This window comes from Taeniopygia guttata, chromosome 2 (genome assembly GCF_048771995.1).
Source record: "Taeniopygia guttata chromosome 2, bTaeGut7.mat, whole genome shotgun sequence".
NCBI classification, from domain to species: domain Eukaryota; kingdom Metazoa; phylum Chordata; class Aves; order Passeriformes; family Estrildidae; genus Taeniopygia; species Taeniopygia guttata.
The window spans coordinates 93,491,730-93,516,692 of NC_133026.1; the positions used below are offsets into that span (position 1 = coordinate 93,491,730).

At 40.8% G+C, this 24,963-nt stretch overlaps 1 long non-coding RNA gene across 1 annotated transcript in view; it reads right to left on the reverse strand.

The window, feature by feature from the left end:
- Positions 1-319: 319 nt before the first annotated feature.
- LOC121469509 (uncharacterized) overlaps positions 320-24,963 on the reverse strand; it is a 58,514-nt gene continuing 33,870 nt past the window's right edge. Inside the window, exons 2-4 of the long non-coding RNA XR_005979626.2 lie at positions 7,326-7,506; positions 1,932-1,987; positions 320-437 (exon numbers count right to left, since the gene is read on the reverse strand). This is a non-coding gene — a long non-coding RNA (uncharacterized lncRNA). The remainder of the gene's footprint in view (positions 438-1,931; positions 1,988-7,325; positions 7,507-24,963) is intronic.

Below are 24,963 nucleotides of genomic sequence, written 5' to 3' on the forward strand. Positions count from 1 at the left end.
ATCTGTAAATCTGAAGTATAAGGAGGGCTTAACATAGTTACCAAGCAGGCCCTAGCACTCCCTGAACAGAGGAGTAGAATTGATATTTCCTTTAAGGATATGTAGAGTATACGCTCTTCTATATGCTGGGCCAGGCAGCACATTAGGAGCGTAATTTGGCTTCCCTAGGCACTCCTGTGAAAGTCTAGGAGGAAGCAATGGGCAGTGGATAATTTGGTGGAGGGCAAAGCCAGAAGGAAATGGCGCACTGGACTACCCCATATCCTACCATATACCGATGAGCACTGTTGAGGCCAAAGACTGAAAACAATGGGAAACTGGTCTGCCAATATCTTTTATTTCCAGGATAGGCAGAGGTACTGGGAGCTTTGCATTACAGCTTGCTGGTTTTGCTTCCAGACTTCAACTCAGCAGATATGAAGACAGCAACAACAGGACTGAAAAAAGCAGGAAAAAAACAGGTTAGAAAATGAGAATATTGTGGGGACAGGTGGGAGTTGTGGGATGGGGCACAAGATGGGAACTGCAGAAAAATATGGCACAAACGCTTTGTGACTTTAAAAAAACTTATCATTTCAGGGTGGAGTTTAGGGCAAGAGGCATAGATTCAAGGAGTCATACCTAAACCAGCTGGCCAAACTTGCAATGAAAAGCTCATAAACCATCACTGTGAGAGAGCAAAAGCCACATTGTTTTTATTTGTCTGTAGAGCAATATGTGTCACTGTATAAATAGTAACTAATAACATGTGCTGCAGCACTTCTGTGGTATTTTTTAATAATTACTGTTGTTATAAAGGAGATTAGTATGAAGTAAAACATCTCTATGAGTGAAAAAATTGCTACCTCTTTCCCCCTGATATTTGTGTAACTGAATTAAAAATACATAGATACATCGAGTCAAAAAAACATTATTCCTAGTTCAAGGAACTCAAGCTGAACACCTTGAAAAATCTCTCAGCTACGTTGTTCTCTCATATGTTATGAGGATTTTTATTTCCTTTTAACAGCAGTAAATCGTCAAATGAAAGAGGCTTATATTGCACATACCATTGCAAGACATGCTCATCATGTAACGTCAGAATGGACTATTTTTTAACCTAATATACAACAATTTAGCAGCATTAAAAGAACATAAAACAGATAAAAGTATAGCTTTTACAGCCATTCATCAATGGCCTTTTTTTGACGAGTGCAGATACCTCCTCAGGCTAAGCATACATCTCTCTATTTCACATAAATACACAAAGTGACAGGGCTTCCAGTCAAAATAAACATTTGCTCAGTGTATACCTGATTTCCATCCATTTCATTCAACAGGAAAGATACTGAGGTTAACAAACACACTAATCTCTCATCTGCTTTAGGGATGAGGATGTGCTGTATCCAGCACCTTGTGATTGAGTGTGTTGGCAGTTTGCTGCTCCCATGGATGTCCATGCCTTTGGATTGGCACTATTTAAAAGGCAAACAAAAGAACAAGCCTTGATGTGAATCCAAACAAAATTACTTTCAGTTTTTAGAAAATAAGAATGGTTCGAGGGGGAGAGGGCAATGTCTCAGATTTGGTAACTGCACAGGTAGTGAGGAGAATGGCTGAAGAAAGAATAATTTGGATGAAAATGCTACACAAGATTATATAAAAATATCATTGCACATTAAAAAATATAACAAAACAAAACAGAATGAAACAAAAAACCCATATAATATTGAACAGCATGAAACACCTACAATTCAGAGTGAAAACTACCAAGAGTCTGAGGCATCCAAATCTCACTAAATCTGAGGAAATCTGTGGTACCTAGAACAGAAAGTAATTTTTTGCATTTGTGGCTCTGGCCTTAAACCCTCTGTGGAGGGAAATACGACCCTGCTGCCTTGGCCTGTCTCTCCAGCAGTTTGAAGAACAGGAGTTGAGCACAGATTTCTTACCTCCTGGGGCAGGGCTCATTGACCATCACTGCACCATCACAATCAGAGCTGCCTCCCTTGCCAAACAGAGAAAGAAAGGATGTAGTAATAGGTCCCCTCTGAGTCCCATACTTGGTTTGTTAAACCTGTGTGGTGATGCTTTGTCAGGTAAAATGCATGATTTGAACATACTGTTTGATGATCTCACACTAGGATTTCACACTACGCTATTGAAGACAAAGTTGATTGCTTTATTTTAACAGTCATGATATTAGTTAAACCTGATTAACAGATTATTTTCCACTGACATCACTTCTTTATTCTATTTACAAGCTAAATAAGCCAGACACTCAATTGATAAATGCTCATTTCCCTCCATCTTAATTAACTAAATATTCTTTTATTTAAACAATCCCTCATTTTTCCAGAGACACAGTAATAGATCCATTAGAAGGGTCTATCTGATACCAGGGATCTTTTATTTATGAGCACAAGTCCAAATGGTTACTATTTTTTAATGTTTTTATTTTCCTTGATACTGTACACCGTGTAATGGCTTTGGTCCAAACAGTAATCACACGATGGGTGCCGTTTCTTCTTTCTTGACCTATCACACTCCACATGATTTAATCCATTGTTTTGGATGTTGCCAATGATTTATTGTATGAAAAATGTAAATGATCTGTATGGCAGATGTTTTATATTTTCTGACCATTCATTTTCAGTGGGAATGTAATTAAAATTTATGAAGTGTATCTGCTGAATTGCATTGGCAATTGATGATCTCCTCCAGTGCTGTCTGTCTGGAGATGATGAGTGATTGTGGACAGTGAGATGTGTTGACAAGGGCAGAAACAGACGTGATGTTACTGTCATGAGCAAGGCTACCTGCAAAAAGGCTGCCTTTTTTTTCCTCCCTTTTTTTCCCACAGGAAGAAGGTGGCAACCAGAGCTGTCTTTCTTCTTGCAAGACAGAGTACAAAGCCTCTGCACATTCCTGAATGCTGTCACTCTTCACAAGTACAATCTCTGTCTCTCAGCAATGGGCATCTGGAAGCCACAATACCAGTTATCACAACCCATGTCAAGGATGTTAATTAAATTCCTGATGGCCACCCAGAGAAGCTAATGAGTGTAAATTTCACAACATCCCAACTCATAAGGCAGCCCACTTAACCTTTTCAGCGTTGATATCCTTCCTCCAGGAGGGAAGTAAAGAAGTGAGCTGTTTGCCTAGGGAGCAGGGAAAGGAGGAGATACTTGGTCTGGATCAGTTTAAAATACAAACAGATGAGAATTGGATCTGCTGGATTCAGATATCCCACAACAGAATGGGAAGGGTTGTTTTTTTTTTTTTTTAACTGAGATACCAGACAGCACAGAGCCCTTATTGCTATGAATCTGAGTGGGTCTCCTCACCTTAGCCCCTTCCAGCTCCATGAGCAAGAAAAGCAGCTCTCTTTTTAACCCCAGTAAGGTATACTTACTGGACTTTCAATTTCCCCTGCTCCTGACATAGCACACCTCTTACATTTCTGAGTGCTGTGGAGGACAGAATATGTAATTACTATCATCCCACCATACAGTTACTTCTACAATAAATGTACAGACAGCTAGATTAACATGTAGTGAATCATGTAAGTGCTATGGGACCAACAATTGGAACTGGGGAATTTCTGACACCCATCTTTATCATCAAAGATTTTGATCACTTGAATGTTCAAAGTGTTTTCTTAATTCACAAACCTCATTTACAATATCTACCATTAGGCCCTAATAAAAATGCCTTCACTCTAAAGTCATGTGGCCACCTCATTACCAGAGGCTGGTAAATGAGGATTTTATTCCAAAAGCAAACCCCAAAGGTAGTTTGTCACGAATGCCCCAGTCCCACTGCTGTTGCTGACACCACTTCCAATATATTCTTCCTCTATGGGTGGGGTGCAAATGAAGGTGCTTGTAGCTGTCAGTTCTTGAGTTCTGCTTGTGCTGAAGTCAGTAGGCATTTTGCCATTCATTTCAAAAGTAAGCATTACAAGCTCAAGAACTAATCCAAGCTTCAGGCCTGGTAGCAATTGTGACATTTGACAATGTATGATTCAAAACAGACAAGGGATTGAAACGGCAGGTGCAGCAGATGGTCAAGATCCTATTACACAAAGACCTTTTTTCTTCCATGTGTACTCCCAGCTCTGCTGCGTCGGTGCATCTCTGGCATCCTTTTCCTCTGGAGAGGAGAAGAAATGAGGTAGGACTAGGGTCACAAAGGGGATACTCTCAGCACAACTCATACTACAAAACGCATAGCAAATACTGCAGAACTCTGGGTGCCAACAAGGTTAAATTCTTTTTTTGGCTTCACTGCTGTCTTGTTGGGTACCTCAGTTTACCTATCTGCACTTTTAGGTAATGTGCCTCACCTGGCTTTGTATGCCAAAACTTCATTCATTAATACTGATGTCAAAGAGGACATTCAGCACCTCACAGGAGGCCCAGTGCACCTGCATTAGTTAGCCATAAATCATGGGAAACAACACTTTGAAGTGTCAGGGAGATTTAATGTGGGATACAGAACAGAAGGGGAATGTGATGAACTGAGCCCCAAGCCCCAAATAAGGAATTTAAAATGCACCTTACCCTTAAAAGTGTCAGCAAATGAAGAAAAAGAAGAGTGGGGAAGCCCCAAAGGCAGCAATTTTGAATGCTTTAGTTTTCTCTATTGACTTTAATTAAGCTCACCCAGGATTGCAGGCCTGTCACTTGGGGAACCTTTCCATAAAGAAAAAAGGAGTTTTCTCCCCAGGTGGGTTTTCCCAAGTTTCTCAGGCTCTTACCACAATATATGCCTGGCATCCATGACAGGGTCGTCAAAAATAATAGCTAAGGAATTCACTGTCTGTCATTCCAAAATAATTATGTATGGGGCTTTACTTGCAGTTGAGATGGGTTATATATTTCATTGAGAAAACCCATGTAGACTAAAACATATATTTATGTGTATGCATGTAATATATGAAGGTTGAAGAGATTAACAGTCAAATAAAGAATATAGGGGAACAGAAGTCTGTATGCATGCATGTGAAACATGTTGAGAAAGAGGGTAGAAAGCACTGTAAGTCTAAAAGTTGTTAATTAACAAATGCATTAATGCTTTATTAGCCATTTATCAGTAATTAATCACTTATTCTGATATAAATTTCAAGCTTACAAATGCACCATGAAAATTGTCCCTTAAATATAAGCCAAGTTTTAAGGGTCAGCAAAACCATAGCAAAGGTAGCAGCATATTCCCTTCAGCTGCCTGGAAGAGTTATTTGGTGCCTCAGCATCATGCCTGTGTCTAGGCATACAATAGCTTTTTGGGTGCTTTCAAAGTCAAAATAGCGTGGGGAAAAAAAATGAAGAGAGCTTGTAAGCAGAAGGGGAGGAGGTAGTATACTCAGTGGTATTCTTCAGGTGCACAGTTTGAATAAAAATGCAAAACAGGATGCTCCCATTCAGTAAATATTATCATTTTTATTCACTCATTAATTAAGTTGCTTAATTGCTGCTGTCAAAAGACTCTTGAGTTTGTGACTGGGGTTGCTGCACTGTTTTGATAGTAGCTGAGGAAGGAAAAAGGCATTATCACTTGGCTTGTTCTTTACTTGATAATAAGGAGGTACTGGTTGTAGGAGAGCATAACAAAACTTCAGAGTTGCATATGGGAAAAGATAGATATTCACAGGAAAAAAGGAAGGGGATAGGTACATTTTATTTAATACATCAAATATTATTTCACCAATGTGATGGATGCACCGTAACTTGTGCATTATTGTTCAGTTTGTTACTCCATGAAAATAATTTTAATACAAAGTATTTCTCATGTTTTAATCTAACTTCTCAAAAGGGTCCAGAAATGGAAAGGGACTCAAGCTGTGTTGTTCAACACAATTATAGATTTTTTTTTTCCAGAACCGTCCCCAAAAGATTAATGTACACTGGTTTAGGTTCTGTCTCTTCCACGACACCAAATTGACAAATGACCAATGCTTACGGTATATTATTCATACATTTCTGAGACAGTAGCTATTCATGCCAGGATGATGATCAGTCCCATGTCACTCAAGACATTCTTAGAATTGATGCCCACTTTGCTGCGGACATCTTACACCTCAGCATCACCCTGAAGAAGTGCTGTGTTCGTGACACATGAAGGTGTCTTTGCAAATGAAAATGAGACTGATACTGCTGACATGGGCCAGGACCACCAATAACCATTTATTGATTCTTATTACTAAACAGACTAAATGGAAGACAGCTTTCAAAATAGATTGCTGGTGATGGGCTCTGAGTCAGATCATTACATGTGTATCTATACCTGTACAGAGTCTGGAGATATCGTAGGTTATGCTTGTCTCAGGATGGCTCAGGTGTCACAGAAGGAAAGACTGTTGTACACAAACAATTAAGCAGAAATTGCTGATCAGAGAGAGAGTAGTGCTAGGATGATGGATATGGTATATAGCCACCAATTTTACCTTATGGCTAAGAAAGGTATAGTTTATCCAACAGTTCTAAAGTCAAGCCTGCAGTTAAATCTGTATGTCTATTCTCTGTTCCCTCTTTTTTAATCCTCTGTAATGAAGCAGGTGATGACCTAATGGACTTATTTCTTCTCAAGAGGAAGAATTCTGCTTAGTGATTAAATTCCTTTACACAGGCACAAATGTGTGTGGCCTGCTCTGTGCACCGTGCAGGGACTGTCATGACAGGGTCTTTGTGTTTTTGGGTGTCTCACACTGCCTATGCTGCTGGCTGGGATAAATTTCAGAAATAGGTTATGAAGGTCTTCAAAACTCTTTGACACATTGCATTTTTTGGCAAGACTTTCATTATATCTCAAGCTGTTACACCCATTAAAGTCTCCCTTCCTTCTGTTGATAAGACACTACAGTTTTCACTGAACTGTGCAATGAGTTTAGCAATGGACACAAAGGTTCTTAAGGAGAGAAGCAAATCCAGTACACTGTTACAAGCAGATCATATCCAAATGTGAATAGAGGTTTTCTGAGCTGAAAGGGTATTGGTCCACAGCACCACACAGTCTTAGCTATCTTACAGGTTCCTTGGGAAAAAAAAAAACAATGGCATTAATTAAATGACTTATAGGTACTTGCTGCACTCATTTCTTTTGATTTCACCAAAATGAAAGGAAAAGGCAAAAGTACTACGAAACATTCTATTCTACACACTGGAAGTTGTGAGCAAAGAAAAGTTTTCAAACATTTCAAACCTATATTATTATTCTATAAAAAAAAAATCATAAAATATACCCATTCATCTTACTAGATTTTATGGGTCAGTATAGTCTTTTTAAAATCTGAAGGCCTAAGAAATGTAAGTGTGCTGACTGATGAGCTGGGACAGCCTTACCTCAGGATAAGCTGAAAAGGTTGGCAGCTCCAGCTGTCTGCTCTGCTCCTGGTGTCCAGATGTCTAAGCTGCTTGTCAATCAGCTCCCAAACCACTGCAGTTTACAGGGCAGACTTTGCACTGCAGCCGTCCCTGGTGTTGGTTTGCCTTAAAATGCTTCATTGTAGTCGCTAGCTGAATTCTGTGGATAATGACACAGGATAGAAAGTGATACCTCTACCACCAGTCCCCATAAAGGCAGTCTCGAGTAGTCAGAGTCCAAATGTACTTAAATATACCCCATATCTCCCATTGTGCTTTTACAAAAATACACAAAGCACTAAAATATACATTTAATTGCAGTACAAACTTAAAGCATTCACAAGCTACTTTTCCGTAGAATTTCTGCTATCAGCAACTGGAATTGGAAATTGTGGTATTAAGAACTGTGTTTCTCACATCCTCCTTTCCTGACCCTAGCCACCTCTGCCAGCCTGCAATGACAGTGTTGGAGCACCTGACCATCTTTTCTAGTCTGGGACACAGGATGCTGTCACTCGTGCCACTCTCATTATACCTCCTGTCCCCATTTGTGAATTCAGCAGTGAACTCAACAAAGGAGTTTAAGTGTAAAGCAACATAAATTTTCTCTCTTCTTCTCTGATGCGAGCAAATACCTTTGCTTCACCCTTCCCTTGGCCTTCCTGATATCTCTTGTCATACTATCTTTTCCTTCTCTTCTGCTACTCCATCTAACAATGGAGGGCAGAAGCTACCAGAGTCACAGTAAACAGATACTGATTTTCAGAAGAAAAAATTGCTTCTTAGCTCTTCCCAGAAGAGTTTCTCAGGTGTATTCTGAAGCTTATTTGGGCTTCTCTTTCTCTCCAGTGACCAGTGGTTAAATTATGCTCTGATAAAAGAAGAAATGAGTCAAAAGAAGGGACCTAAATTTTACTACAAGCGAAAGCAGGTGATGTAAGTTCCTGATATAAGTTCTCAAACAGCCACCTGGACCTGAGTAACTCCTTCAGTAATTCCTGATATAGCAGTGGTAGGCTCTGCCTAGAGACAGTGTAATAAATTTCCGGAGCATGTTATTCCCTGAGGACCCAGCAGGCGAGCACACTGAAAGCTTCCTTGGGGAAAAAAAAAAAAAAAAAAAAAAAAAAAAAAAAAAAAAAGTACAGAAAAGCACAAAGGTTCAGCTGCTGTCCTTGTGCTTCTATTTCCTTACTGTTTCCCCCAGCACAACATAGTCAGACCAGATGATTCAGAAACAAGAACTGACACCTTCTGCACCCTTTGTCACAGGATTCCGAGATGTCAGCACAAGCTCCCAGCCTGGCGAGGGCTTCCAGAGACATCAAGCAAAAGCTACTGCTCACTCCTCCAAAATAGAGGGGACATCCCCATCTGACACCAGCCAAAGTCCCAGAGTGACTCCACAGTTTTCCTTTGGCTTGTGCATCCAGAGACAATTTGGGAGTGGCAGTGGGGTCTTTCAGGGGAGAGACCCTGGCTGGGTCTGGAGGGTTCAGGCCAGGAGGAATTTAAGACTACATTGTTAAGAGGCGGCTGCACCCTCCAGCACGGGACAAAACTGCTGCCAAGGTTCAGCAGCCAAGCCTTCTTCGGCTTGGTGCAGAACGTGAGAGCAGCCAGCGATGATGCCGTGGGGCTGAGCTCAGCCACCCCCCAGCCCCCGGTGTCCGGGGGAATGAGGCAGAGGTGGGTTAGGAGGGCTCTGGGCCCCGCGGAGCCCCAGTTCACGCCTTGGTGCATGTGTGGGAGTTGAAGAGGGGGTCAGGGGGTGAGGGAGAGTTCATCCCCGGGCTGAGCGATGGCCCTGCCCGCACGGGAGGGGGACGTCCGCGGCCTCCGAGCAGAGTCACTGGAGGTTCATCCCGCCGGGGAGGAATTCTTCCCAGCGGTAGCCGTCCTGCTGATGAATCGCCCCGCGCACGGGGCTGGCGGGCTGTGCGCCCTGCGGCAGACACGGCCGCCACCCGCCGCGGCCGCGATGGGCGCCCGGGATGAACGAGCCCTCAGAGGGACGGGGCGGCCCGGGGCGGCAGAGTCTGCTCGCTGCTTCCCTCAGCCCAGCTCGCCGCTTCCCTCAGCCCTGTTCGCCTCTTCCCTCAGCCCAGCTCGCTGCTCCCTCAGCCCTGCTCACCGCTTCCCTCATCCCTGCTCGCTGCTCCCTCAGCCCTGCTCGCCTCTTCCCTCAGCCCAACTCACTTCTCCCTCAGCCCAGCTCGCTGCTCCCTCAGCCCTGCTCGCCGCTTCCCTCAGCCCAGCTAACCCTGGGATACAGGCGGTGCTGGAGGTCTGCGGATTCTCGGGAAACCCCAGCAAAGCTTGCACGCTCCTCGCTCTACCTGTAGCTGGGTGACCGAGGGAGTTTTCTCTTTGGTCACTTAAAAAGGGAGATGAAGTTCTGTTCACACAGACCTGGATCACAAACGCTGACTGTCTGACACCAGCCCTGACTGCGCCGGACTGGGATCATGCTCTAGATATAGGAAGACTGGACTGCCTAGCTAGGACCGTGGGTATCCCAAAAATTATGGCAGCTTTCAAGTTCCCTGTGGAACAGGCAAAAAACATGAATGCAACTCAAGCAATGGTTTTGCAGCAGATTTTAGCAGCAACAAGAATTTTCTGTTTAAAGGGGCTTCAGAACAAATACTTTGAAAATTTTAAAATGTATATTTTTTGTTATATGTTTTTATAAAGAAGTAGTGAGAAATGGAAGTGATTATTTTATCTTCCAATTGAACCATGGTGGATCAAAGCAAGAAAGTATGTATCTCAAAACTGACACATCCCTAAAAATTTCATGATTGTTGCTATTTGATGTGACACGTCACAGAATTTTATGTCAAGATGAAGAAAATACGACAACTTACATGTAGTATTTTCAGAAGCAGAGTTTAAGTGCAATACTGAGAAGTGTATTTGCAGGGTTTTTAAACTCTGCTTCTTCACAGACTTTAGAAAAGCAACCCCATATGCTTTAAACTTCTGCACCCCATTAATTAAAAACAGAGCTTAAAAGTAATACTAAAAATAATTGGCTGGATTAGAAAAGGCTGTGGGTGAGCTGAGAAGTTACCATTGCACAAATATTAATAAATCACTCTTCCTGTAATTAGCAGGAAAAAAAAAAAAGAGTGCAATGTGGTAAGCTAGTAGTTGTTTACAAAAGTATGTTGGCTAAAGCCTGTCATCCCTCCTCCTTTCCCTTTCCACACACGTCCTTTCAAACCAAGATACAGCTGCTGATGCCATTCGTAAGTAAGAGACCAGCAAGGGCAAAACAAGATTTTCAAAAGGTCGGTAGAAAATGAGGAAATAAGTCAAATGACCAAGACTGTTAATAAGTGATTAATATTATACTATTGTTACCAGAAATGAAACAGTTCAGCCTCTATACCAGTTCTTGAAAGGTGCAATTCTCTAATGATGTTAGGCAGTGTAGCAGAATGCTAAGCACCCCTTGTTCTTTGCTCAGCACTTTCCTAGATGTAGCTCATGTGGAAAAAAAGAATCATAAAGAGCTCTAAGCCTTCCCTAATGTTGGGAGAAATCCAACATTTGATGGCTTCCAAAATAAAGTCAATAAATAAGAGCAATGTTTTGTAGAACAAAATAATCTCATTTAAAAGCATCAGTAAGAACGCTATCTAATTGTTTTGTTTTGGCAAGCAAGGAAAATAGCTATATAGTTTTCTTGCTTGAGCACACACAAGTAATCCAAGGTGCAAAATAATCACAGCCTCCCTGATTCAACAGATTTCCCAGAGGTAGATTCTGATGTGCAGTTCTCCTGGATGGTTTGTACACCTTCCCTTGGCTTATGATCATTCTGCTTTCTGGGTATCTCTCTTTCAAGCTCAAGAGCTCGCCTTCCTCTTTCCAACAACATCTCCTCCTGCCTCTAGACTGTCTCTTGTGTCTTTTATATATGCTGAAGGTTCTCCTCAGCTTTTCTAAATAACCTCTGCTCTTTTATTTTACTCTCAGGGAAGCTCCCTGAAAGACAAGTTTTCCTTTAAGTGGATGTTTAACTGTTACATTCTAGGTAAAAAAGAGTGTTTCAAGTTGTTTTCCAAAAAAAACCCTGAAGAATCAAAACCCAAAACAACCAAAAGCAAAACAAAAAAAAACCCAAACAAACAAACCCATGCACACAACAACACAAAGAAAAAAAAAAAAAAAAAAAAAAAAAAAAAAGAAAGAAGGAGCACTTCAAAGCATTCAAGCATTTAAAAAGTTCATGCATTCATTCTAGATATCCCCTGGTGGTTTCGGCTCCTAAGTCACAATATTATGAAATTCTGCTACCCTATATCTCTGCCCTTTGGCACACACAAGTTCCATTGACTTCAAAGGGAGCTGTGCATGCACAACAGTGACATGTAAAGTCTCCTCAATCCCTTAATCTTCCAAGAATTTAGTATTTATTACTACCTCAAAATAAAAGTCTTTCCTTTTTCTTAAGAGTAATCTAAGAATATTGACCATCTCCCAAGCAAAGCACTTAGGCACGTGGTAAGGTTTAGGCAAGGAAATAGTTATATTCACATTCTATAAGGTAAGTGCACTTTAAAGTCAGTAGCACTGCTTAAGTGTTTGAAGCTGGGCATGTGTTAACTACTGACCAAATCGGGATCATAGGAGAGAAATTCCTTCACCAAAGCAACCAGATCACTGGGAGTATAACAACTTCTTCAGTCTCACATCCCAAAAACCTAGGGTAATCATTGCTAGCATTTGTAATGTTTTATTCTGCTTCTGAGTGTGTTTGGTTTGTGCATTCCAGAGAACAGAGGCAAACTTGAGTCAACTCTTCCCATGGAGGAGTGAAGTGCCCTTCCCATGGAGGAGTGAAGGGTTACATGGGTGATCCCACCATGGGCTGGGCCTGCAGCTGCACAGTGCCATGCTGTTCCACAGTGGCAACCTGAGGCAATGCCACAGCTCATCTTCCACCACATTTACATGGCCCTAGGCCAACCCACTTCACAATGTCATCAATGTCAAAAATTCCATAGACTTTAGCTGCATTCTGTGGGTAACAGGGTTTTATTTGGAGTAGCCCCTTAATTTCACATTTGTCTGTACAGCACTTATTACACTCTTGATATTCTGTAGCTGCCACAATTATTATTCTTACATACTCTGCAGTTTTTATTAGCATCACCAAACAATGAGAACCAGATAAATACTAACATGTACCAGAAGCGATGCAAGAAAAGAGGGTGAGCTTTTGGGCTTGGGGAGTTTTTCTATCCACAGAGCATTTTTTGCAGCAGAGAAAGAACAAAGAGAAATGATGCTGTTTATTTTGATGGTTCTGAGAAGCTAACATTCACCCCGCTCATCCCAGGAGCAAACAGCTGGCAAACAGCTGACAACATAGATATCAGTCAACTCCCACATAACTCACAATATAATACAAAAAAAAAAAAAAGGTAATAATGATATGACATGACAGAATGCATCCTTGATTGTATGTGTTAAAAAAAAAATATTGCAGTATATGGAAAAGATTCCATGAAGTCTTCCTTTCTCTTTTTGCCTCTTGCTTTCCTACTTTTGTAATATTGTTGCATATTTGTGATTTTTCTGTAAATTATGGTTTCTATTTGAAACATATTTCTTTAATTTACATATTCCCAAAAAGTCATTTTACTATTTATGTGGTCAAATCTCCCCTAATGTGATTTGATGGCACATAAATAGTCGTATGACTTTTTATGTTGCCTATTGCTTATGTAGAGTTTCCAGAAACCCTATATTATAGCCTTGTATTAAACCCTGATAATTTTCAGGGGTCATCACTAAAATATATGGCTGGAAGACTGCTATTGTGATGCTGTTGTCAGCCAAAAACCTTGCCTTCAAATGTGTGCCTCAACCATAGTATAACATAAATCAAAATATGTGTCTGCCTAGCCGTATATCTGTTCTGTGACTTTAAATATTTTTATAATCCTGGGTGCAGGACAGAAGACTGGGGACTTTCTATAACTGATGTTGGAAACACATTAATGTTAAAAAAAGAAATTATTATAAACATCTAAATGATAAAATCCTGTAGCAAAAATGAGCATCCCTGTACATTTTTAGAGTCTAAGCTTATTTTACATGGTAAACCTCATGCTATTTGGTGCAACTGTCTATCTCAACCACTTATATATTGACCCCTGAACAAAACACTTGATAACTCTTTTACCCTTTTCTACACACACACCCTCCTTCCCCCCCAAAATACAAAAATTTCTGCAGTGGTCTATGATCACCTCTCTAGGATGAATAAGCTAGCTGATACCAGCTGACAGATGATGCCAAGTGGCACTCATGTTTGGGTGGAGGTATTGGTTTTAAGGGTCACCATCCATAGGGTGTACAGATCTGTTATTTTGGAACAGAATCACATTCTAGTTCAAAGATGAACACTAAACCTATCCATAGCTAATGTGTTCCAGTAGGAGATTTTAAGACATTAAGACTTGCCTACTCCCTTTTGCATTTCTAAGTCTCCCATCAGCTCAGAGTATGACCACCAGACAGCTCTGACCTTTCCTGGAATATGGGTCTCTATTTTGTTTCAGGCATTCCTGGGCATCACAGTGTGGCCATTTCACACTTCTTGTAGTGCAGGAATAAGGGGGTGAATATGAACCTCAGGGGGCAAATGTGAACCGTTCGTATGGAAAAAATGCTGTGTGTGAGTGTGAGGTCCTCTCACTCACAGGTACCAACAGACCAGGGCTCTGTTCTGTTCTGTGCATGCTACCCAAGTCCTAAGGTGTTTTTGAAAAAAAAAAAAAAAACGAAACATTATTCATTGCCATCCCCCTTCTGCAAGGTAGTTACAGAATATATGGAAAATTCCAGAGGACAGTGGCCTCCATCACAGCAGCAGTGAAGCTTTTATGAAGCTGTTTATGTCTATAGCCAAATTTCACAAAACTGTATAAAGTGTGCATCCTCTTCACACCACCAATTCTATCAAATCTGATCAAGTTAACTGTAGGAGTTAGGAATACAAACACAGGATCAGGACTATAGCATGTGAAACCCTCAGAGATGAAAGTGCAACATTGTTTGAAAATAGTATTTCTATTAATAATGAATGTTCTCAATTTATACCAGATTTTGTAATGTTTCTGGGTACGCAGTGTTCCTCTGTTGTTGTCCCAGATGCTCTCCTTTCTGACTGATTTGGTTCCCTCTCACAAATGAGCACCCCCTACTCACCCTGGGGAAGGCACTTGAGGGAAAAGGGCAGTTAAAATTACAAAACCAGGGAACTGACTGTAATAAAGTGCAGGGAAATTCCATGCAAATGTGGCCCTTAATTTCTTAGGCCTCTGCAACTTATCAGTACCTTTCAACAGGGCTAATGTCAAGTACTGTACAGCATACCTTATTTTCAGAAAGCTGTTTCCTAAGGTCCAGATGATGTTATAAGTGGTATAACATGACTCAAAGTAGTTTTGCCAGATGTGATATCCCCTGTTGCAGCCTCAAATAGACTGAGAATGAGGAATGCATGCTCCATTAATTTCCATTGGAGTGAAGAATGCATTACTCCTTTGCCATTCCCATACTAAGAAATCTTCACATAGTCACAGCTTTATTTTCTTTATTCAGGAAACCATATATTCCAGCATTATCCTGTATTTGCTTTTGGAGGATGTTCACTGACTTTTCCTTTGTCACTTCTGCTACACATATGCGGAGTCCTGTCTACACACACCAACACAAATTATGTCCTCAAGGGAATATCTACAATGACCTGTTACTTTCAGTATTTCATAGCTGGTTTTCTCCTTCCAGTGATTAAACCCACAAATTTAGTTAATGTACAGAGCAGGTTTCATGCATAAATCTACCCCCCATAATTGCTTTTAAAATGCTGGAACCACTTTCAGATGCTGTCATCCATTTCTTAGGTGGCGGCCTCCTTCTTTCCTGCATTCAGTGAGTCAAAATTTACACGACTATTTCCCATCAGACACTTGTGTAAGGTAGATCAGTTCCTTGTGAGGTCTTTTTAAATAAAGAAAGTATTTTTGATGGATTAGCAAAAAAAAAAAAAAACCAAACCAAAACAAAACAAAACAAAAAAATCACAAAAAAAAAAAATCCAAAAATCACACATGTAAATAAAAAGGAATTACTAGGAAAGTTCCTAAAGGATGGTAGCTGCTGAGTATATTAATAGGGGAAGAAACTCATGACATGTCTCTTTCACATAGTTAAAATGGTCATTACAAATCATTCACCTCACACCACCATTCTGAAGTGTTGCTTTATTATTAAAAGTGTCAGTAACTTGGCCTTTTCTGAATTAACTCATTTTCACCTCTAAATGACAAGAAAAAGGGATATGTATCTTTTTAGCCAGTCAGCAGAACTACACTAAGTCACATTTTACTAATCCCCAGGCTCCACTATTCGCACAAAGAAAAGGGTGTTCTTTCATGGTAAAGCTTAATACTACCATTTCATTGACATTATAAATATCTACTAAAAATGCTTGTGCACATACTGGAGATGTGGTTTAGGTAAACCAAGTTGCTTATATTGAGAAAGAATTAGCAAGTACACTCTGCTTTCTGTTTTCATAATTTCTAAAATTTTCTTTGCTTGACAGCTCAGGATCAGTAGCTTTGCTTGGATTCCCTAATCCTTGCTACACATGGGGGAAATTTCAACCGTATTTATGCCGGACTTTGCCAGAGATGTTATTAATTTTCAATACTCAGTGGCTGAATCTTTGTTTAAGTGAGTTTGAAACATATCTAGTGTTTCTCATAAGAAGAATATAAAGTGCACCTAGAGAGGTTAACTCGCAGTTCATCTCAGGTACTCGCTTCCGTCATAAAAATGTATTAGCAGAAAGCTGGAAACGCAGCCCAGATCTTCAGCTGATGTAAGCTGATATACTTCTGCCAATTTCATAAACTATGATGGGTTATTTCAGAGGAGGATCTGTCACAATTCATCACTGCTTTGAAAATTGTATGGGGTGATAATCACAGAGAATATTGCTACATGTCTGACATATTGCACAAATATTGCTCAAATGTGGTGTGTTGTTTTTTCTTGTGTAGCAAGTCACTTTGCAGTACATGAACAATACTAAAATTAGCATGATGCTAGTAATTTCCTGATTGCTAAACTAATCGCATAGTCTGAAACCTGAGAGTGGCAGAAACAGGTAAAAAGCTCTCAGGTTCAAAAAAGGAAAAAAACAAGCCCTTAAAATAAAATGAAACTTTTCTAAAGCACAGATACAGAGCTGAGCTCAATTTCATGAAGATTGCTTAGTGACTTACAATACGACTGAAGTGTTACCAGCATAACCAATGTTCCAAGTTTCACCTGCCAAAATATTTCAGGCAAAGAAGCAGTAGTAGGTGGCTGTCCTCCCCTCCATGAGGCACCCATGCCCTGAGACCCAAGAGCCAAGGTTGCTCATCAGACTCCCTTTCTCATGAATGCGATCCAGTAGTTCCCTAGGGCTTGCCTGCATTTCAGGTGTGTTTTGAAAACAGTGAGTAGTCTGGATGCCCAGCCCAAACATGTGACAAGTAGTAATGAACCTTCCTTGCAGGATTTCTCAACCAGACTAAGGGCAAAAGGAGTGTGGAAGTCTACATAATGGAAATTGTCCTTTGGAAATCTTCAACGTTCTCTCTGCTGCAGTGGTAGTCTTTCCTATTGCTGCCCTTGCTTGCCTTCTCATCTGGCTTCTGCTCCTCCAATCTCTTCCCAGGCAGGGACATTGTGATATGTTTATCAATGTAAACACAAAGCTCTGTTGTCCACATCTTCCTATGCTTCCAGGGGCATCAGCATAGGCACTTCTTTTGCCCTTTCCTGTTCCTGTTCATGATCATGAGCAGTGGCAGAATAGTGATCATGGCTTGCACCCTCCTCCTATGATATCCCGTGACCATTTTGCTCATTATCTCAATTCTTCCTGTTCTCATTTGCTGCTATTGATTGCCCACCCCATCCCAACTTTGCCAATGCTGCAACACTCACTGACACCACATTTGAAAGTGCACCACACATATAACTGTACAACAAAAGGATGGGCTGCAATCACATCGCAGTTGTCACCATCCACATTAGCCTTGTGTAGCTGAAATGAAGCAACATTGGCAGTGAAGCTGCAGTTCAAAGCTCTCATTAGTTTGGCTATGAAAACATATTGGACCCTTTGCTGTTGCATTTTCCTTGATAGACGGCATGTACTGACTCACAGAGAGCCTGCATCCTCAAGTTTCTAACTACTATATCTAAAGAGGAAGGATGCAGATCCAGGAGCAGGGGAGATATTTCTTGCTCTACCACAAGTTTGTCTTAAAAAAAGAGGCAAGTCATGTAGCTCCTCAGATTCTTGTTTGTAAAATGATGTGGGGCTTGGGACATGACAGATCACATCTGCATAACTCAACTGCAGTGGCATGGTTGCAAAAAATACTACTCTACTTGAAAACTGGATTTATTTTTTTTTTTCACATGGGAAGTGGCTCAATCAGGCTAGCTCTGAGTGATGCTACTTAGATTGGGCAGATGTTGATAATTTGCCTCTTGCAACTGCTGGTTAAATGCCACTGTATCTATGCCATGGAGTGCAGAACTGAAGGTTGAGAGACACTTGCAAACTCTAGTTATAGAGATCAATAAAAAGCAGAGATTGTTACTACTTTCCACCGTCTCAACTCCTAAGTCCTCCTTTTACAACACACTATTTGACTTTTCAGTTTTATGAACTGCATTGAGCTGAATGAAGAGTTCAAAGCAGATGGGCTAATTTACCTTTCTGCTCACAGTCTCTCTATGGATGGACTGTGGTTTCTTCCCCTTTACCAATTATGTGAGTTTATCTGACAGAGTGTTTTTCATAAAACAGTTAATCAGCACTATTCAAAAATATATGTAAAATTACTTAAATAATACTGGCCACATGAGAAACATGTTCTTTTCCTCTCTCAGCTGATTGGATATACTCAGACACATATCCACAGCAAATATTTATATCTACACTATTAACATCCTACTTCAGCCTATTAGAGTTTTGGTGCTCTACTGTATTTGCAGCTCTAATAATTTAAAAAAGCTCTTTAAAAATTATTTCAAAATATATATCTCTATAATAAATAACACAGATAGATTGCCATCAATCTGGGCACTCAAAAATTATTGCAAAGCATGAGAGTTTCTACCTTCCCTTCAAATGATTTCTAATGTGGTAGTATAATCCTTCCTTCTCCATTTATTATCCTATTTATAATCTTCTACTAACCTTTATGTTACCATTTGTTCCTAGTGCTTACTCAAATAGGGAACCTGAACTTAAATCCTTCCCTGGGGTCTGGCAAAGATTTAGGTGGCATTGACTACAGCTCTGCCCTTCCTTGCATGGAAGACCAAAAAGTATGTGGATTTATTCTTGCCCACAAAGATTCCTTACCATTCAAAGATATTCAAAGTGCCACAGGCACATAAAAGGTATTCCTTTGGCTGTATGGGCCCATAAACACTTCACTGAGAGCAGAACCTTGTTTTCTCAATGGGCCTATGTGGATAAAATTGAATACTGTGGAGGGAAGTAAAATCAGGTTATAAAAACATACCCACCCATCACTTCATGTACTGTACAATCCACAGTCAAATCCTGTCTTGCACCGTTCTGCATTCAGAGTAGTTCCATTAAGGCCATCAAATTTTGGACTTACCCCATGTCATTAGGAGGCAGAATTTGATTGCATGCAGCTACTTCATATCATTTCTAAGCAGAAGTAACCTTACCATAGACTTTCCAATCTCAGCTACAAAAGACTTGCCTTACACATGCTCTCTCAGACATGGAAAACCTAATGTCATCAGGCAGATGCTTCCTTTTGCCCAGGTGATCTGCAAGTACTGATGCACGCTTCCTGGTCACTCAGCCCCTATCTCCCCCCACCCCTTTCATTTCTGCTCCATACTTTTGGATCTCAGTCTGTGAACTATTTCAACTCTAAGCCAGAACAGACTGCACAGAATTGCTCCCACAGATGATGACATGATATGAGATACAAGATGTGATGACACCAATATGTGTATGAGTATATATGGCCTTTATGACTGGTGCAATGAAAACATGGAAAAATCTTGCCTGATAGGAAAGCTTTTCGTCTCTGGATTTTGGGGTTTTGGTGTATTTTCTGGGAATTTGTTCAGCCCAAGACAGAGAGCTTCAATTAAACTTTCCACTGTGACTAAACCTCAGACCATGATCATGACACTGCTTCTACAATCCCAGCTGCCCCGTGTCACATCCAGCAACAAATTAAGACCAGGACTAGTGGAGGGGTGGGAGAGAGGAAGAGGTTTTCTGCTACACCTGCTGCAAGCCTTGCATCCCCTGCACCACATTCCAGATAGTCCTTAGCTGGGACTTCTCGCATCTCGCTATCAGATCCTGTCCCAAGATGGCTTGTTGCCAAGGAGAATGAAACAACCAAGTGCCCAGCACACCTGTAAGTGACTGCAGCAGTGAATCCAGGCTCAGCTGCAACCTGGCATACACCACCTGTCAGAAGCATTCTCTTTATTAGCAGAATAAATGGAGCAGGCCTGAAGCACTGCCCTTGCCCAGCCAAAGCCACGACAGGCATACCTTGTTCCTAACAGGTGGAGAACTTGGAAGCCCAGCACACCTTCAGCACCAAAAGTCAGTGCTGAAAGCAGACAAGTTCCATCACTCTCTCAAAGACACAGGGAGTAGGGCAGGGAAAGGGAGAAGTTTTGCTCGAGGCGGGAGGGAAGAAAGGGACTAAGGAATACATGCACCCACATGTGAAGCTCTGACAAACAGTCGTGTGATTTATCATCATACTCTCACTTGTAACTCTAACCTAACAGTGTGTCATCTTTACTTTTCATGTTATTTATTTACAAGTGCATTTTCAGTATCAACCCTTTCATTCATTAATCCTAATGTGGCCTTTTTCAATGTCTACTTACCATTTTAAATACTTACTATAATTTACAGGGCTTTCTTGAACACATCCAAGGTATATTATATGGGGCTAGCTTAATGGAAAGTCTTGTACACCAAAGCAGGAAAAAAGCACATATAATTTATGATGGCTTTGAATTTTGCTCATAATTTATTTCTGGAGAACTATTCATATAAAGCCACACCAATGAGAATTTTCAGTGGCGATGTAGAAGGGAAAAATCCAATAAATGCTGATCTTATTATTAATTTTTATTTTGAAAGCCTACCCATGTTGCATTCTGGGATTATGTAAACTACTACTTATAACTTGGCAAAGAAATTTTTGTGTCTCATTATGAAAGAAATGCAGTGTAATGACATGTGGGCCATAGCAAGACCTTGTTTCAGGTGTGGTCCTAAAAGCAGTATCTAAAACATTTTGATATTAAGAGTCATAAGGTTTCAGTTGTAGTCATCCTTCACCACACCAATATTCAACAGGAGCTGAACAGTTTCAGCACAAACTCATGCTTAAAAAGAACAGGCTCTTTCATCTCACTCTTTCCTTCGGCTGATTCACTAGCAAAAAAGGGGGATCATGTTTCTGCTCCACAGTATCAATTCCAGTGCAACCCCATGAAACACTAAAACAGATGGGGCTCATGATGTAATGGATGAAATTAGAAATATTGCATGTGTATGATTTTTTTTTAATTAAAATTTTTTGAAAACCATCCTATAATTGGCAGATGTCCTGCTCAAACCATTGAGAAGTGGGACCCTGAGAAACCTTTCCTAGCCAAGCATCACAATGAAATGGATTGAAAACAGGAAAAACTGGCAAAAATGGAAATGCGGGCATAAAGTTGAGCAGCAGGTCAGGTGATGCTGTTGGAGCACCTCAGGGGTTCACCTGGCTGAAGCAGTCATAGTACTCCAGTCCACAGCTCAGCTCACAGCTCAGAGTGCACTGGCTCCAGTTCACACTGGCAGAGAGCTGGCATGCCTCAGACTACAGAAAACATGGATGAGGATGAAATGCACAGCCATAATTCTCTGTGCTTTGCAGAGGAAGTGTGCCGGGTGCAGGCAGAGGATGCAGCCAGGTTGCTGTCAGTGGGTGAAGCAGCTCACTTGCCTGCATCTGTCTGTCATGTAGCGGGCAAGAGCTCCCTGCGTCCTTGTGCACTTTGTTTGATCCCCAGCATCTTCTGTTCCCTCACCCTCTCCATCAACCCTTTTCCCACCCCCCTGGCAGGATATTCATGATGTGAGAGGACAGACTGTAGAGAGACCAGAAGAAGGCAGGTATGCTCTGCTGTGAGCATTTCTTGGGCTTCTGCCACTGTGCTTCTGATCCTGAAGCCTGACAGGCAGAGAAATCTGGCCAGCATGATCCCATAGTCTAATATTTTCCATGAAGAGGTGGAGCAATAGCTGGTGAAATGTTTTCATAAGTCACCAAAAAAAAAAGCAAAGCCTCTTCCATCCCTCCATCTCTAGCTGCACAAAGGCCCTCTGTTTCTTATGTGTGCAGACCTTTTAACATTTTGCCTTTGAGAAAGACAATTTCTGCTCACCGTTTGCAGGGGACATGGGAAATTGCTTTTGGAAAGGCATACTGGAGGGCCCAGCCAGGACACAGCTCCTTCAGGAAAACATGGTCCTGAAGACCTTCCTTACCACCATTGTAAACCTGCTGCACTAGCAAAGGGACCTTAGAAAACCTACACTCCACGAATCAGTTTTATGGCAGTACTTTGAATTACAATAATAAAATTTTAGAAATATTAATATCATTAGTAGAGAAGAAACAGTAAAATAAATACCCTCTTCTAATTTTGTCAGAAGGCTGTTCTCCTCACTGAGAAAAGATCTGGCTTGAACAGAATGTGTGATATCAGGGCTAAACAAGTTAATTTGATTTTAAACTTTCCCGTGAGTCTAAGCGTTTTTCCTTTCACTGAATATTATGACGCAGGGCCATTGCGGTTTGTGAAGGATTTTAAAGATCGAATTTGAAAGATCTTGAAATCAAAAAAGATTACTATTTGTTGTTAATTTGAATGCACAGAATGTCTAGACTCAATCTTCTTTTTTTAATGACTGCTGGTTTGCAGTCATAGTTTTTTGCCTGCTATAGAAATTCTGGTTTGCACTTAATTGTGACTTTGGCTGATAGCAGTTTGACATCTGGCTCCTTGGTTATTCTTGCAGATATGAAGGCTCTTTTAAATACTTGCTCATTTGTCATTCAGTTAGTCCAAACAATTTCAGGAACTCAGAACTGATACATTAAAGAATTTGGAAGATAAATACTGCTCAAGTAGTGACACTTCACCAAGAGCAGTCTCTGGACACTCATTTATGACTTTGCCACAAGCCATGAGCAAAATATAGCCTACACTGTGTTGCTTCAGAAGCAGTCTGGGAATTGCTGAGATCTCCACTACAATCAAGGATGTGTAGAGGAAAAGCCAGTTTGTTTCTAATTACAGTGAGCACACAGCAGAGCATGGGATAAGAGCTTGTACCTTGCCTCTGTTTCTCACACTCAAGCCCAGACTGCCTCAGCATCAATATTTCTGCAGTTCTGCAATTAGATAAATGAAGGTCAGCTTTGGGAATCTCTAATCCTCCTACTTTCACAACGCTTATTGTAATCTAGGCACAAAATCCCTATCTGGTCTTTGTTTCTTTCTGCAATGGAGAAACAAAGTGGATCAACCATGTCAAGTTTGCAGTACCTTTCCCTGGAGTGTCTGGTCCATTACAGCACACTTGGCAACTGGGAGAAGGGTGGAGTCCAACTTCTCACCTGAACCTAATCATTGTTCACCCAGTTGTTCATGGAAACAATTGACTTTCTGGCCATAGCTGAATTGCAGTACAAGTATGGGAAGGTGATCATGATCTCCCTGCAGAGCTGGAGAAGTGCAAAGTTGAACCTGGGAATGCTTTGAGATCCTCTGATGGGAAAAACTGTGCTCTTTGTGTGACGTTTTAGCAAGACATTTTTTCTCCAAAACCGACCAGTCTCTTTAACTATCTATCTTCTCTTTAACTTTACTCCTTACCCAGGTGTACCTTAGAAAAATGAAGTTGTTTCACATACAGAACTGAAACAAAATGCAAAAAATGGCCAAGATTATATGATTACCTTTGCCTCCTTGTGTGTCTTTGTTAAAGAAGTCCTGGTAGCTTCTTTGTCATTTTAAAGCGTATTCTGGAGCACTTTTGATGGCTTAGAAAGAATTCAGCATTATTAACGTGTTATAGGTTGAGTTAGGTACAATCAGAGCTGACTGAAAATGAACACGAAGAAAAAAGGCTGAAATTGAGAAACAGGTTCTTGGTAACTTATACAAGGATGAGAAGTCTTGAAAAAGTAAAAAATAAATGTGGAGAGGATATCAAGGTAGAGCACAAGCAGTATCAAGGAGGAAAACAAGTGGTGAAAAAATGTTCCCTAGGATTTTCAGGGCACAGTCAAGAAAGGTGCAGTGGTAGAGAGACACAGAACACAGTATGTAGAGACAGGAAAGAGAGTGCTGTTTAACACAGGGAAAGCTGAAGAGCAGGTGAGAGCCTCTACTCGCTACTGATGAGGGAGAATAAATCCCCAATGTGCAGAAATGAAGACGGCTGCACACCCTGAAGAAGAGGGCCCAGGGAGGGCAAATGCTGGGGTGCAGGGCATGGGCTGTTTTGGGAAACCAGATGTTTCACTCGAAGGATGATCAAGCCAGAGCCCTGAACCAGGAAAAGGGTTTGGGGACATGTGGGGTGCCATGGGAGGAGCCTCTGCTATGCCAACAGCATTGGAGCTGATTACATGTGTTCAAACACATTTCTGTGATAATTGAAACAAAATCTGGCAACGCTGCATTGGAAATACAACAGAAGAAACATTAGTCTTCCACTGCAGCATTGGTGAGACTGAAGGGAGCTGAGTAACAAAACCTACAGAGAAAGAATTTTTTTTTTTGAGGGAAAGTGTGCATGAGGGATTAATATATCTGAGCATTTGTTTCCCTTAAGTTTGGTATAATCCTCTCTATGTTGATTCAGTGCACAACAACAAAAAAATAAAGTTAAAATAAGGTTGAGTACAGCCATTCAGCTGTCAATCTAAAATCTTATTAGACATGTTTGTCCTCAAATCCAAGTATAACATTTTTTTGATTGATAGAAAATGACAGGTAGTAAAGTTATGCAATTATGCATGGAGGTGACATTTTTTTCTCCAATAACACTTTAGGAATGTAAGAATTTTGTCATTCTCACTACCTGCCTTGTTGAGAAGATGTGATTTACACTCTTATCTTGGGGGAAGGGAAAAAGAATCGTTGCTACCTCGGTGAATGATCTGTGCATATTTTAAATTGGAATATACATCCTTTTTATAGTGCTATAGTACTGTATCCAGACATCTTTTCTGAGGAGTTTCTTTGGGACTGGATGCATTTTTGAGCAGCAGTGGCGGTAAGCACTTGCAAGCAGGAGGCTGACACTGACACTGTAGCAAGAAGACCTGCCACAATATACCCATGTACTGCATGCTGCTCAGAGTCCAAACACAGGCTAAACTTTAGGCTGATCCTTTTCCATCTCAGGGTGTAACCACTGACTGAAATT